The following is a 15,213-nucleotide window of genomic DNA, read 5'->3' on the forward strand; positions in this document are numbered from 1 at the left end:
AGAAAAAAAAATAATCAGAAAAGAAACAAAAAATTTAAGCCTTTACTAAAGCATTCAATTATAGAAGATACTTAAATCATGTCCGGAACTATATGATCACATTGTGTTTTTAGACTATTAAGAGAGAACATTGTGGGATTCTGAATAAACAACATTGTACCTCAATTTTTCCAAATCGTTCCCTTCTGGTTGCCTTTTCACCCCCTTCTGAAAATGAATTTGCAAAGCAAAGTGCTTTGCTCATTATGATGTGTTGGGTAGCTCCTGTGTAACCAATGGGGGGAATAATAACGACTCCGATCATTTGACTTCTTAAAATCAAATAATGAATTGATCATTGTTCTGGTAGTAATGTGAAAGGCGTAGTATTGGAGAATTTTATGTCCTATCAATAATGAAGCACCATGCCTTTAAAATTGACCTTTTACTAGAAAAATCTTTGTTCTGGATATTGAGCAGGGAAAACAATTGCTGCTTAGTAATGCAAAATTATAAATTTTGCATGTTAACAAATTATTGAACTAAAGCACAAAGCCTAAAGGAAGTGCATTCAGTCTTGCCTTTTTTCAGGTTTTTACAAGTATTATTGTTCTGACAATGTATGAAGTATTTTAGCGGCCACAGTCACAACCTCAGTTTCACTCTTGCTGAACTGTATGCCTTGAAAAAGTGATGGTTCTGGGATGTTGGGGTTGATTTGAATTATGGCTTATATGAGACTGATCCAAAGCAGACATTTAAGCCATTTCTGAAAGTGCTCTACAGAAGAAGTTATTACTTACAGTATATTGTATTAGTTACTGTACAGTTTATTGGTGGATTGGTAGGGAAGAGTGGGACACAATGTGAGGACATTCACAAAAGGATATTTTGTTTATAGAAACCATTATCTTTTAATGGGCTTTCATGATAACTGTAGGTACAGTAGGAAAGCTAGGTAGTTTTTCACTTGATGGCATGCGAACTGTAACAGAGGCTGCAGCAGAATATATAGCAGAAGGAATGAGGTTTGCTTTTCAAATAATGTCTCATTGTGCCCAAAACATTTTGGGTGGAGCTTGGTAGGACATTCTTTCTTGAAAATTAATGTATCAAATATATAAAGGAAAAACGTGAATTGGTGCCCAAGCATATTTTTAATGCATGTACATTTATTTGATCTATAAACAATTCTTGATAATAGATTTGTATCTTGTTACAGTATATACAGTAGGTCTATGATTACTAAGACAAATCTTATAAACTATGATTGTTTTGACTGTAGCAAGATCTCAGCTGAGCAAGTAGTCCTTCCTAACTATAATTAAGAAATAAATGTTAAAAACAGGGGTGACACAGTGGTACAATGTTTAGCATTGCTGCCTCACAGTGCTGGTTCCCTGGAGTGCTATCTTCATGGAGTATGTATGTTCTCTCTGTGTTCGCGTAGGTTTCTGCCAGGGGTTCCAGTTTCCTCTCACAGTGCACAAATATGCCAGTAGGTTAATTGGCTTTGGGAAAATTGGTTCTGGTGTCTGTGTGAATGTGTGTGCTTGTATCTGCCCTGTGATGGACTGGTGTCCCACTCGTGACTCGTGTCCCATATCCTGCCTTGCGCCCATTGCCTGCCGGGATAGGCTCTGGCTCCCCTGAGACCCTGTATACGATGAAGCAATAAGAAAATGGATGAAAGTGAAAAACAGAGTCTAAAATGTCTAAATATCTGATGTCTAAAATGGGAATTACTATTTTACTAATGCTTATATCCAGTACAACTTACATTTGTAGAACTGGGTATTTTACTGAAGAAATATGCATGAAGTAAATTGCTCAAAGATACAAAAGCAACACTTTAACCAAGATTTGAACTCACAACTTCTAGTTCTATATCTACTGCCCTGATTTAACAATTCCTGTTTTTCACCCACAATGGCAGTGCTTTAACATTTTCTAGGCTAGTCTAGTTAGTCAAGTGTCCCATGTCTCATTGTCAATCATAATGTATAAAAACCCATCGCCATTCATGTAGGGTCAGAGGTTTCCAGATAACACTTTGTTTTTTGTGGAAATTAGTGCATGGAAAATGTAGCAGGGGAACCGTTGCACAATGTGTATCTGCTATCTATAGAATTCAGAACCAAAAATGTAGATTTCTGCAGGGGTTTAAGTAATCACATGTTGTAATGGAAAAAAAAAGTTATGGGTTCCTGAATCAACAGCACATGAAATACATGGAGTGGTGAACTGTCATTAATTAGCAGTCTGAGTGCCATCAGACTTGAAGGTACAGTGTTGTTTCACGGCATGAAATAGTTTGCTGTCACACAGTATTTTTTTTGTATCATCCAGCGGAGAGAGTGTTGTAAAAATATCCAGAAGCCAATAAAGAATTCAAGCATGGAGAGGTCACACGTCACCAATGTCAAAGTTTGGAAAGAAAATCTATTTATATTAGAAATACAAATATGAAGAGTGTTTTGTAAGGGATATGCTGGATGGTCTGAGAAGGAACTATTTCTTCTACCTGATACATCAATGTCCTGCAAACTACTCCAGTAATTGCAAAGCTGTTCTTCATCTAAATTGAAGATTGTTTTGTGGAAGATATTGTCTTAGCTTTCACTAGCCATGCAGGGCATCACAACTCTCCCACTGATCACTGGGACTGGAACCCCAGAGGATGTATTTATGAGTTGCCCCTTTATGATCCCTGTGAAGTAATCCCTATCAGTAACCCTGATTTGTCAGCTTCTTTCCCAAACTTCTTTAGAAGAGTAGTTGCTAAAATTCCTTTCTTTAAACTATCCAGATTTCATCTGTTTGGGTCTAGTAAATTACTGAGTAAGAACTGACAGATTTGCACACCACAGGCACTGAAGCACAATGATAATAGAAGTTCACTTAAACAGCTTATTGTAACGTCGGGAGAGAAAAAAATGATGATCCCTATGCGTGTCCCATCTGATGGTTGCGAGGATCTTACCAGGGGGAATGATGGGTTCTGGAGGATCAAAAAAACAGGAAAGAACGTCGGCCTTCAAGTTTTTAGAACAGGGACAGAGTGTAATGACAAAACGAAATCTAGAGAAAAACAAGGACCATCTGGTCTTGTAATGCGGCTTGGTAGAGGTGAAAAGGATCCGATGCAGATGCAGGAGTCCTTGGGAGGTGAGTAAGTGAACAGAGCAAAACCAGGAGCTGAGTCGTAGTCTGAAGGCGTAAGGTAGGTCGAAATCCGGTTGTTCACTGGTGGTGAACAATCCAGGACGTAAGACAGATTCGTGGTCGAAACAAGAGCGGCAGGGTCAAATCCGAAAATAGTCACAGGTAGCAAACAATCCAAGGGGCGAGACGAGATCCAAAGTCCAAAGGCAAAAGGCGTAGTCAGAATTCCAGAAAGGCAAAAGGTAAAGAAACGCTAGGTAGAGCAACAAGAAGTGAACTCAATACCGAGCAGAGATATGTGGGTAAGGGAGGCTTAAATAATGCAGCCTGCCGCACGGTAAGGCGTCTGATGAGAAATTAACACGTGCGGCGGCGTTTGTAATTATCACCCTGCTGCTGGAACTGATTAGTCCTCTTGGGGGCTGGTCTGGGCAGGTTAGTGGTCGTGACAGGTCTGGCGGGGGTTAAGCCATTTAGCCGATTGGATGGATAGGTTTTTGTGGTCGGTTACGATGTGTTGTGCAAGGAGTGTTTGATTAGTTCTCTCCACCTGCCCGTTGGCTTCAGGGTGATATCCTGAAGTTAAGGACACATGAGTGCCCAGGGCTTGACAAAATGCTTTCCAAAAGGCTGAGACAAACTGGGGACCTCTGTCCGAGACCACATCCCTGGGCAAACCATGTAGGCGAAATATCTGCTGGATGAATAGCATTGCCATCTCCTGGGCTGTGGGTAAGGCTGGTAGCGGAACAAAGTGGGCTGACTTGGAAAATCAATCGGAGACCAACATGATAACCGTGTTGCCTTGACTGCTGGGGAGATCCGTGATGAAATCCACCGCTATGTGAGACGAAGGGCGGTAGGGGGTGAAGGAGACCCATTTTTTTGGCACGCGGGGTCTTGGTTCTGGCACAGGTAGGACATGCTCGAATATAGTCTGCTACATCCGCTCTCATGGTAGGCCACCAGAAATCCCTACTCAGGAGATCCAAAGTATGTTTGATCCCAGGGTGGCCTGCGAACTGTGAGTCATGACTCCACTGTAAAACCACCGAACGTAAATTATCCACCACAAATAATTTATCCACGGGACAACGGAGTGGAATGGTAGTCTTGTCCAGGGCCCGCCTGACTTGATCTTCAATCGAGCAACGAACTGCTGCCACGACACGGTTAGTCGAAATTATCGGTCCGGTTGCATAATCCAGATCTGGGGAGTCGTGAAGTCGGGAAAGTGCGTCCGCCCTGCCATTCTTAGATCCAGGGGTATAGGTGATCACGAAGTTGAAGCACAGAGACCAGCGAGCTTGACGTGAATTGAGGCGTTTAGCCGATTAGATGTAGGCCAAGTTCTTGTGGTCCGTGATTATAACAAAGGGATGTTGAGCCCCCTCCAGCCAATGCCTCCATTCCTCAAGGGCCAGCTTGATTGCAAGGAGCTCGCGATTACCCGTGTCATAATTCACCTCGGCAGGAGAGAGCTTCTTGGAGAAGAAGGCACATGGATGGCGTCTGATGAGAAATTAACACGTGTGGCGGTGTTTGTAATTATCACCCTGCTGCTGGAACGGATTAGTCCTCTTGGGGGCTGGTCTGGGCAGGATAGTGGTCGTGACAGGTCTGGCGGGGGTTAAGCCATTTGGCCGATTGGATGGATAGGTTTTTGTGGTCGGTTACGATGTGTTGTGCTTCCTCCAGCCAAAGTCTCCACTCCTCAAGGGCGAGTTTGATAGCTAAAAGTTTCCAGTTACCCACGTAATAGTTCATTTCTGCAGGGGAAAGTGTTCTCGAAAAGAAGGCACAGGGGTGGAGTATGCCTTTTTACCCGTGGTGCTGTGAGAGAACTGCCCCTGCACCATGAGCCGAGTCATCAACCTTGACCATGAAGGGCAAGGAGGGGTCAGAATGAAAGAGAAGCTGGACCGTCATGAACAGATGTTTCAGAGGGAGGAATGCCTTATTCGCTTTGGGATTCCATCTGCCCTGGTTAGAACGATTTCTTGTGAGGGCTGTGATGGGAGCCAACGTGGAACTAAAGTTGCAAATAAAACATCTGTAAAAATTTGCGAATCCAAGAAAACGCTGAATTTGTTTTAAGTCCCTGATGGCTTGTACTATGGAGTCCTTTTCGACACTGTGGGGAGAAATGATGTAACCAAGGAAATGCATTTTGGAGACATGAAAAAGGCATTTCTGTAATTTAGCATAGAGCTTATTGTGGATGAGACTTGAGAGTACATCTTGGACATGTTGGACACGGTCTTGGGGATTGTTGGAGGAAATTAGGATGTCATGAAGATCTACGAAGATGTACTTGTGGATGATGTCACTAAAGATATCGTTCATGAAGGCCTGCAATACCGCGAGACATAACCAGGTACTCATATGGCCGTGAGTGGTCAAAAATGCAATTTTCTATTCATCACCTTTCCTGATACGGATTAGATTATGCTGTATGCTCCTCGGAGGTCAAGTTTAGTGAAAATTGTAGTTGGTAGCCTCGGTAGTTGATGCAGGGTCTCAGTGAGCCATCCTTCTTTCCAATGAAAAATAATCCAGCACAAGCAGGTGATGTAGAGGGGTGGATGAAACTGGGCTTTAGAGACTCTTGAATGTAAGTCTCTAGTGCCTGCAACTCTGTTCTCGAAACCCGGCCTCTGGGGGGCATTGTTCCGGTAGGAGGTCAATGGCGCAGTCATAGGGGCGGTGTAAAGGAAGTGAAAGGGCCTCTTGTTTGTTGAAAGCCTGCTCCAGGTTTGCATGGAGGGATGCAGGGCTCATGGTCTTATGATGTGGTAGCTGCCAATACTCTAATAGGCAGACGACAGCATCTGAAGTGGCAGTGAGGACCCCACGCTAGGATGTTGTTCTGGGACCAGGAGAAATGGCGATCGTGCTCTTGCAACCAGGGGTGCCCTAAAAAAAGGGGATGTGATGGAGAATCTATAAGGAGAAGCTGGATTTCCCCTTGATAAGTGGCACTGATTTGACAGATGAGAGGAGTGGTTTGCCAGCGGATATGACCAGAAACCAGGGGTGTCCTGTCAAAGGCTTGAATGTGGATCAGGGGGTTCACAGGCACGAGAGGAATGTTCCATGCTTCGGTGGGTTTGTATTCTAAGACATTTCCTGCCGCACCTGAATCAAAGAAGGCAGGAAAAGAAAGATTACATTTACCCCAAGAAAGTGTAGCAGGAAGAGAGGGTCTGGAGGTATGGGTAGAAGAAGGGGGTATACCAAACTTTGATGTGTTCCTGGAAGTAGTTTGGTCTAGGGGGTCTAGTCGGGTACACTACGTGGAGTTCTCTGCAATATAAACAGTGTCTCTCGTGGTGGCGTCTTTCTCTTTCATCTGGGGTAAGTCAGGTATGGGAGATCTTTACTGTTTTCTCAGGAGATGGAGATGGAGTGGGTAGTGGCTGGGGGGGTGGTGCTTGGGGACATTTGTTTTCTGCTTTCCCAGGTGAGGTGTTCCAGTTCCAGCACCTGGGAAATAGCCCCCTCCAGAGATTGATAGGAAAGTGGCACTGACACCAAGTGGTCCTTCAGCTCCTCCGAGAGCCCTTGGCAGAATTGAAACACCAGGGCTTCATCCGTCCAGGAATGAATCAGTCTAGAACTCAATGACATAATCCTGGACATGTCTGTCACCCTGTCGGAGAGTAGATAACTGTGATAAAAAAAAATGGTGTTAAGAGTTAGCCAAAGCAAAAACCGCCTTGAACTTCCGGAGGATTAAATTAAAATCTGCTATTTCAGGTCCTCCTTTAGCTAGCAGGGTAGCTGCCCAGTCCAGAGCCCTTCCAGCAAGTAAATGACAAAAGTAATTCGCTCATGAGAGGTGGGAAAATGTTTCGGGTACAACTGAAAGGCTAACCAGCACTGTGCTAGAAAGTTCTGACATTTAGTAGGATCTCCATTGAATTAATCCATTGTGGGGAGGGGCGGTGAGCTGTGGAGAGCAGTGTAAGTGTAACGAACAGTTCTTTCCGGACCCTATGTGGACAACACAATTCGGAATAGTGAAGAAACACTGGGGAAAAAGCCATGCAGGAAACAGGGATCAAAACAGGGGGGCGTGTCCTTGGTGCTCTGGTGTTCAGGGGGGTGAGTACGGGGCAAACAGTCCAGTAATAATCCAAATGGGAAATCCAAACACGAAAGGAGAAGTCCAAAACCGGGAGGTCCATCCAAAACCAGACAATATAAAAACTAGAACCGGGTCGGAACCGGCGGAATGGGAACGGGAACAGAGATTAAAACCTTAACGGGACCAGGTGCTTCCAGGTCCTGGACTCGCACGATACGGAGATCAGATGCAGAGCTGGGGTTAACGTAAGCGCCTGGCTTTTAAGGTGGACTGGGAACAGGAGACAGGTGCACAAAAGTCCAAAGTGAAAGAGCCGGAGCGCCCTTAAGGGGGGAAGGACTACAGTCGTGACAGTAAGTGAAGCTGCAGCACAGGGCAGGGGGATGCTTTGGGGAGTCGAGGATGCTGCAGGAAGTCTAGCCATATGATCTGTGAGCTGTTGAATGGAAGCATGGAGCTGTATGAAGGTGTGGGAGAGCTGGTTGAGGATGGAATGAATCATAGTTTGATCTGTGGGGTTCATTTTAAATGGCTCAGTATTTTAAGACATCTAAGAATTCATTGGAGAGAGTGGTGGAGTATTTTATTCACCATTGAATGACTTTTGGCCCTTGTATGATCTGACAAAAGGCAATATATATAGAGATGGTCTTGGTGAGATTGCATTGTTCTAGCAAACCAGTGGGATAATGGAAATATGATGATGAGTCAATGTACTGTCTACTAACACAAGACGGTGAAGAGCTGCACAGGAGGTACGTTACTCATTGCTGGTTCCACCAAGGTTATATACAGTATCTGTGCTAATGAAGCCATTTCCTTGTGAAAAATGTCCAGTGGGTTTCATAGGAAAGAGGGAAAGTAACTCTTCAGAGCAATTGATAGATATCAAAATGATTAGATTGACACAACTAGAGTCTGCATATTCATAAGTAATTCATATTTCAAGGGAGCCTTGGGGTCGCTAATGAGATAGATGATGTCACTGAGTTTTTCTGTTCATTTTTTTATTTTATGCTTTATTGTTTATTCTGTGCTCCACAAATACAAATCATTTCTGCTTTTGCTTAGAATTATATGTACTGTACTATTTTAAATAACTATTGGAAGAACTATTGCTTCTGAAACAATTCTTTAAATATAAATGTATAGTATGGGGTTGAGGTGGCCAAGGATATTGGCATCAAAGCCAAGGACCTTCACTGATACATCAGAACTTTGAGCAAGGCTAGCTTGATTCCCTATTGTATAGGAGCCAGGAGAAACTTATTTCAAAGAAATATATTTTCTAGAGTACTGTTATAGCACAGCAAACATCAGTCTAAGAAGATACAGAGAGTTATAGAGAACAGAGCTTCTATAATTCAGTATGAAACCAAAAAGTAAGAGATGCACAGTATTCTCCTTTCACGCATGACCTCTTAAGGAGAAAGATAAATGACAAAAACTTTTCAAAATTCCTTTTTGTACACTGGCTATTGAGCTGCTGTCAGAGCCTCAGGGTCTTGCAATTCACTGCAGTTCTCTTAACCTTTTTGCAATTTATTGTTCAGTGCTGATAATGAGGAATACAATGAGAATACAATTATACGGTCCGTGTGTTTTATCTTTGTTTCACAAGGAAACTTTGGGTGTAAATACTTTTTTATCATACATTACATAATTTGTATATACAGTGCCTCACAAATGTATATTGACCCTACCTATGGTGTCCCATCTTATGAAATTACAAAATAATACACATTTTTCAAAACTCATTTTGTTACTGAAAACATGAATGCTCAAACTGAGACTTCTAAGATGTGTTACAGTAAAGTCCTGTATAAATAAAGAGAAAAAAACTGAGATACATTGATTGCTCAGCAAATGCTCAAGTCTAGACCTGTGAACTCCATAAAAGCATCGTTGGCAGCAAAGATAGTCACAACTCTATTTGGGTGAGTCTCTACCAACTGTGCAAACCAGATTTATGTCTTTTTTTTTTCTTGACAGAATTGCTCAAACTCTCAAGTTTCTTGAGAATCACTTAAAGTTTTCAAGATTTTGCACAGATTCTAGTAAGATGCCAATAAGGAACTTTACTGGGCTACTCCAGCAAGCTAAAAGTTTTAATTTGAAATGAATTAGCAACATTTGTCATGTAATATGTTTAATTGTTAGTTAAAAATGAAAGGTCAAGAAGAGGTGACAATGGACAGTCTTGGTCCCTCCCCTAACCAACACCACCTAGTAATAGCGGTATTTAATTACACAAGATTAAAACTTCGAAGATATTCAGAGTGATTAGAGAAAAGCCACTCAATCAATTGGGAAAACATGCATGACATTAATTAATCTCAGTAATTATTAGAATGCATTAATTTACAAAGACTGTCAATGCATAGTGAGTGTCACTCTTATGTTTCTACTTCTAAATTGTTTTTGAAGACAGTTTGCTACAATGATGCTAGTACAGTATCACACATGCACTCACACTGTCTGAATACCCCAGGGCAAAATTAAGAAAAACCCTCTAATCTGTGATTCAATAGACTTTCAATACACTTACAAAATTAATATTTTCCATTTTCTTCACAATTCTTTCTGACCAGAGCATTGTTTTTCCAGGGTAATCTGACCCTTTTGCTGATATTATAACCTCTTTCAATAAACCTACTATCATCTGCACCTTTACATTTTTTATCTAGATTGTTACAGTTTCTTACTGTATGGCCTCTTGTCAGTAACTACCTGTCTTTGTGTATTGTTGAGAGACACATGGTTTTGCTCTACTGTGTTTATTGGTGTGTGATCTGTTCAAATTTTGCACAGTAATTAGAAAATATTAAAGTTCAACAAGAAATTAAATAGTTTTCTTATTAAAATTAACCCATGATGTTTTTTTAATTCATTTTATTAAACTTCACTCAGAAATATACAGTAAAACGTTCAATTCTCTGTTTGGCCTTATACAGAACATATGTAATGGAGGTCACTATGGGGGATTTGACTCATGTTTTCAGTGTTCTGAAAGCAATTGTTAACCCAAGCGATTACTTCCAGCTCAGCCATGAAATGAGGACATGAGATAAAGAGTGGAAGTTAAAAGGAGCTGTATAGAAAAGTAAAGATAGGAGGTTTTTCTTTACACAGAGTCATGAAGGTCTGGTGGAAAAGGGCCAGCCAAACTGTTGAACACTTTTATACAGTTCAAGGAAAGGCCAGATAAAATTGTAGGAGACAAAATTTAACCTCATCTCATCTGTAAATAACTATATACTGTATATACATGAATACTGTATATTCCTATATTCAAATCTGGATACATGGCATGATTAAATAAATAGTTTTTGGTTTCACACACAATGCTTCTGAGCACTGTACTTGATATATTATAATGGAAACTGCAAGGAGAGCACTTTATACTTCATTACAGAGATTAGCAACTACAGTGGAGAGAGTAAAAACAGAACAGATATGTAATGAGCTATACTTACAAGAAGTGAAAAAGAAGATCGTATCCAACAGCAGATGAAGAGCTGGAGAACCAAGTGAACAAGCAGAGAAACACAGCCCAAGGCTGAAGGAAACAGGCAAGGGTGCCGAAGGAGAAGCCAAAAAACAGAGAATCGAGTAGAAAGAAAAGTTTGAAAGCCAGAGCAAGCACAAAAATAAACCAGAGGGTAATTCAAAAGTGAAAGTCCAAAAAAAGACTCAGTCCAAAAATGAGGAAGCTCACAGTAATATGCCAAGACCAGGTGGCAAGCGCACTAAGTAAGTTATCATAGTATCGCCAGGGCAGGTCTTAAATCCCATGAATTAAGCATGGTCAGATTGGATTGATGTCCATCCATGCCTCGTTGTTATGGGAACTGCCTGACTGACAGGTCTGTCAATTGAGTTTTCAGTGTGGCTGGAGATACTAGGTGCGAATGGACATGATAAGATACAGATACATTTGCTTAATCACAATCATACAGAAATCAGATTTTGATTACATTATAATAGATAATTTCATGACTGATCTCTATTTAGCAGTTTTAGTCGAGACCAGGCAATGTGAGTGCTGTTATGTGTTTCTGAAGTGATGACTGAAAGCATATAATAGGGTATTGCTTCACAAACTAATGGAAGGTTCTATAGACATGAGGGAAGTAATGCATATGCATTAGTCCATAGGCTGATGCCTGTGTTATAAAGGCAGTTTAAAGTTAAAATACTACCTACCAGAAAAGTTTAAACTAAAAGATTATAATGACCTCATAATCTCTGCTGTCTAAGGCTGAAGAAAGTCAATGTCTTGTCTATATGTGTTTTAGATTGACTGTTATTCTTTGAGCTCTTTCTAGTCCAGTAGTAACATTTCTGTAACATTACACAACTGTACTGTACATAATATTCACTTTAAGTGACCTACTGTATGTAATAAAGAGCCTGGTTCCTTTTTCCATCTTTACAGTTGCTACACCAGATTAGTCCCACAAAAAAGTTTGGATATGTCTGCAGAGCATCATTTGTTCACGATTTTCCAAAATTATTTTTTAAATCTTGCAAATCACATTTTTAAATTAGGAATTTGTCTTGGATTTTATTTGGAGTTAGAATCTATGTAGCAACATGTACACTGCAACAAAACACAATGGTGACCTTTAAAATGTGTAGCGGCGAGGCTTAATAATAAGGCAGAATTAAGTGTTTCTGAGCTTCCCAAATGAGGCCCCATTTCTCTGTTCATCTCTGTGGTGCAGCCACAGAGAGACCATTAGTGCAGGGTGATTTAAGGTTTCCTAGGACAGCTCCCAAAGGGGGATGCACTTAGCTAAGTCTGGCTATCATGATCAATGGTCATCCATTGGCGCCTATCAGTCTAGGGAGTGCCAGTTGGACATCTGGACTGCATTCCTAAGTGTCAGGACTAAGTGACTCATATCTCACCTTGATCAACCAATCAGGGACTGGTAGGGCTGAGTAACCCACGTGGGACTCTGATGCCCATGGAACTTTCAGCCAATCAACAAGCTGAAGTTCCTCCAGGTAAAAACAGGCAACACAGGCCTGGAGATTCAGATTCAGATTCAATAAGATTCAATGAGAGCCAGTGAGATTCAAGTAAGATCCAGGAGCAGAAGGCTCCCAAGGGCAGGACATTCTCGCAGCGCGCCTCCTGACCATCCTGAGACTCAACCGGACAACCACGGAACGGCCAGTGTGTCCGAGTGCCAGAACTTTCCTTTGTTCTAAGAGTCTAGAGTGGAGGTTGCCAGAGAGTAACCAGCAGCAGGCCTCGTGAACAGGTCGGAACTGTGGAAAGCTGAATCACTATTCAGAACTAGCTCTTCATCAGGAACGACCCGGTCCTCTTCCTAACCTGCTGGGACTCACAGTCATCTTTTCTCCTGTGCACAAACTTTGCTAGTTAAAGCCAACACTAACTAGCCGGACAGTGAGCATCAGCAGCGCACCGTCGCAAGCCGCACAGCACAGCCTGGCACGGAGCCAGAGAGTGCGGATTGGACAGCAACAGCCTGCAACTGTTTCTTTGTGCCCGCAGGAGATCTGAATCCCCAGAGATTGGATGAGTATTCAACTTCACTGCATTACAGCTCGAGAACTCAATTGTTATCCCAACCAGTTGATATCAATTTAATTCCTAAGAGTTATGTACTTGTTTTGAGTATCTAATGTACTGTAGAAGTTGTAACCAAGTTCACTTTACGAAACGGTCTTAATGAATGATATACTGAACGTATGTCCTCTTGATGTGTAACACTTCGTAACTGATTGAATATATATCTTTTGTATTCTGATAACCTTCTCGATAAGATCTGTTAGGTTTACATGCATATTCTATGTATTAATGAATGTATCCTCGTGTATTAGTACCTGTGTGTGTGCGTTGTTTGAGTTATGTCGCATGGTTGGATTCTAAAGCCATCAAAAGAATCAATTTTGTGATTTACTGCTACAATTGAAAATTGTCTCAGTAAATGCCCAAACCCTACAGAACTGGTGCCTTCAGAGAGCCACTATGATTACATATTTGGCGTCCCTGAACGGCTATGAAACACTACAAATGGATACAGTAATGGTCAGAAAATGAGGAGCTTTGAGCATTTTCTGACTGTTTGAACCCCCTCACAATTTTTTTAAGGTAAGAATTAGGGAAAATTCAGACTATCTTTATCTTGTTCCTGGTGGTGCATGAAAATGAGCAACAGGAATCTAATGAGGTGTTTGATGCTTAGTAAGAAATATTATAAATAGCTAAACTAAGTGGGCTGCCAGACTATGTTAATATCTTACAGCTTGTAAGAAAACAGGTGTCAGCCTTCACTAAAAGAGGACTGAGTCATGGTCTCCCACTCAGAAACTTCAAGTCCTTCTGGTCACGTCTCAAGAAAACCTAAGGGAAAACATCACCACGATAGCACTGCTATGCATGATAACAAAAGCTCTGCATTTGTCTCTGAAGTTTTATTTTTTAATAATTGTAAACTACTACAGTATATTCAGGTAGAGTAATGCATATGCATGGAAACAGGGATTCTAAATACTAAGTGTTTTTTAGCCATTTATTACATCTATTTTATTTGATCTGATAAGATAAGATCAATTTATTGGCCTTATACAATTTCTTGTATTAGGAATTTGTCTTTTTGCATACCCCAACTTGCTCTCCATGAGACACAGACAGGGAGAGAAGCTTAAGGTCAGAGCACTGCGTCAGCCATTTATATGGCACCCCTGGAGCAGTTGGGGTTAAGGGCCTTGCTCAGGAGCCCAGCAGAATAAGATTCCTCTACTGGAGGAAAGCTTGTTTGTCCATCTGTAGGATTACCTGTATGCAATTGTCACCATCATATTGTAAGCTGTAAAACTCTCACATTATTGTAGAGACACAGGAAAAAGCTGATATTTCAACAGCAGCTGTGTTTTAGAGCAACAATAGAAAAAAGTAAAACTATGTGGATATTTTTACTTTGCTATATATTTTCAGTTGTATGTGACTGTGGCCCACCTCTGAGGTACATAATTATTGTACTGTATTTGTCACTGAAGGCCATAAATGTTTATATTAATAGATGCTTATATTAATACTTATTACAATATTATACTTTCATACTATATAAATATTATTATGTTATATACAAGTAAATGAAGAAATGGAAGAGGTTGAAAATATTTATTTTGTGTTATTTATAAGTCCAGTGCAGAAAGTTAGCAATGGACTGAGGAAAAGCATTGTTAAAATATTCTTATTTACAGTACAAGGGTGGAAGGAACACTAAAGTTAAAATCCTCAAAACAAAACAATGGAGAGAATCAAAGTTCTTTTTAACATGGAGACCTTCTCACTGTCTCAAAGAAACAGAGTACAAGTTTGCCATGCTCTTATTCTATAGAGAACACAGGTTTTAATTGGATACAACTGTACCTTATGAACCCAGGCACATATTTGATTGTCCACTTTTTTCTCACACAGCCTTGATTACTAATCTTACAAAGGGTGCAGCCTTCATCACACTCTTGGTCTGTAATAGACACACTCTATAAAGCAGACACATACTTTGTCACACTATGTAATCACTAATGAGGTGGTTGAGCACATGTGATAGAAGTTAGACTGATTTGGTGGTAGGAGTTAAAAGCTTTGGTTCTGCCAGGAGAAAGGTGCCAGAAAATTGTTTATATTTGTACAGTATCTGCTCAGAGCATCCTGGGAGGTCTAGGAGAACTGTGACCTGAGATGCCTTTTTCCCTCTGTGCAAAAGATGACCACTTGTTTATCTTGTTTATTGAGTCTGATTGTCATTATAAAGACCCCATCTCTGTACGATGACAATTATTACTTGCATATTTTAACATTTTTTAAAAAGCTGTTTTTATAGATCACCATTAAAATTGGGAAGTGATGTTGTCAGACCCCAAAACTTAGATTAGAATAAAGCCATACAGTAGTAGTAATAATAATAATAATAATTTTACTTTATATAGCACCT

General features: G+C 40.8%; 1 protein-coding gene across 1 annotated transcript in view; it reads left to right on the forward strand.

Annotated features, from left to right (window-relative positions):
* epha8 (eph receptor A8) overlaps positions 1–15,213 on the forward strand; it is a 269,491-nt gene that overhangs the window by 105,688 nt on the left and 148,590 nt on the right. The window lies entirely within an intron of this gene.

This window comes from Atractosteus spatula, chromosome 20 (genome assembly GCF_055471065.1).
Source record: "Atractosteus spatula isolate fAtrSpa1 chromosome 20, fAtrSpa1.hap1, whole genome shotgun sequence".
In the NCBI taxonomy this organism is placed as follows: domain Eukaryota; kingdom Metazoa; phylum Chordata; class Actinopteri; order Semionotiformes; family Lepisosteidae; genus Atractosteus; species Atractosteus spatula.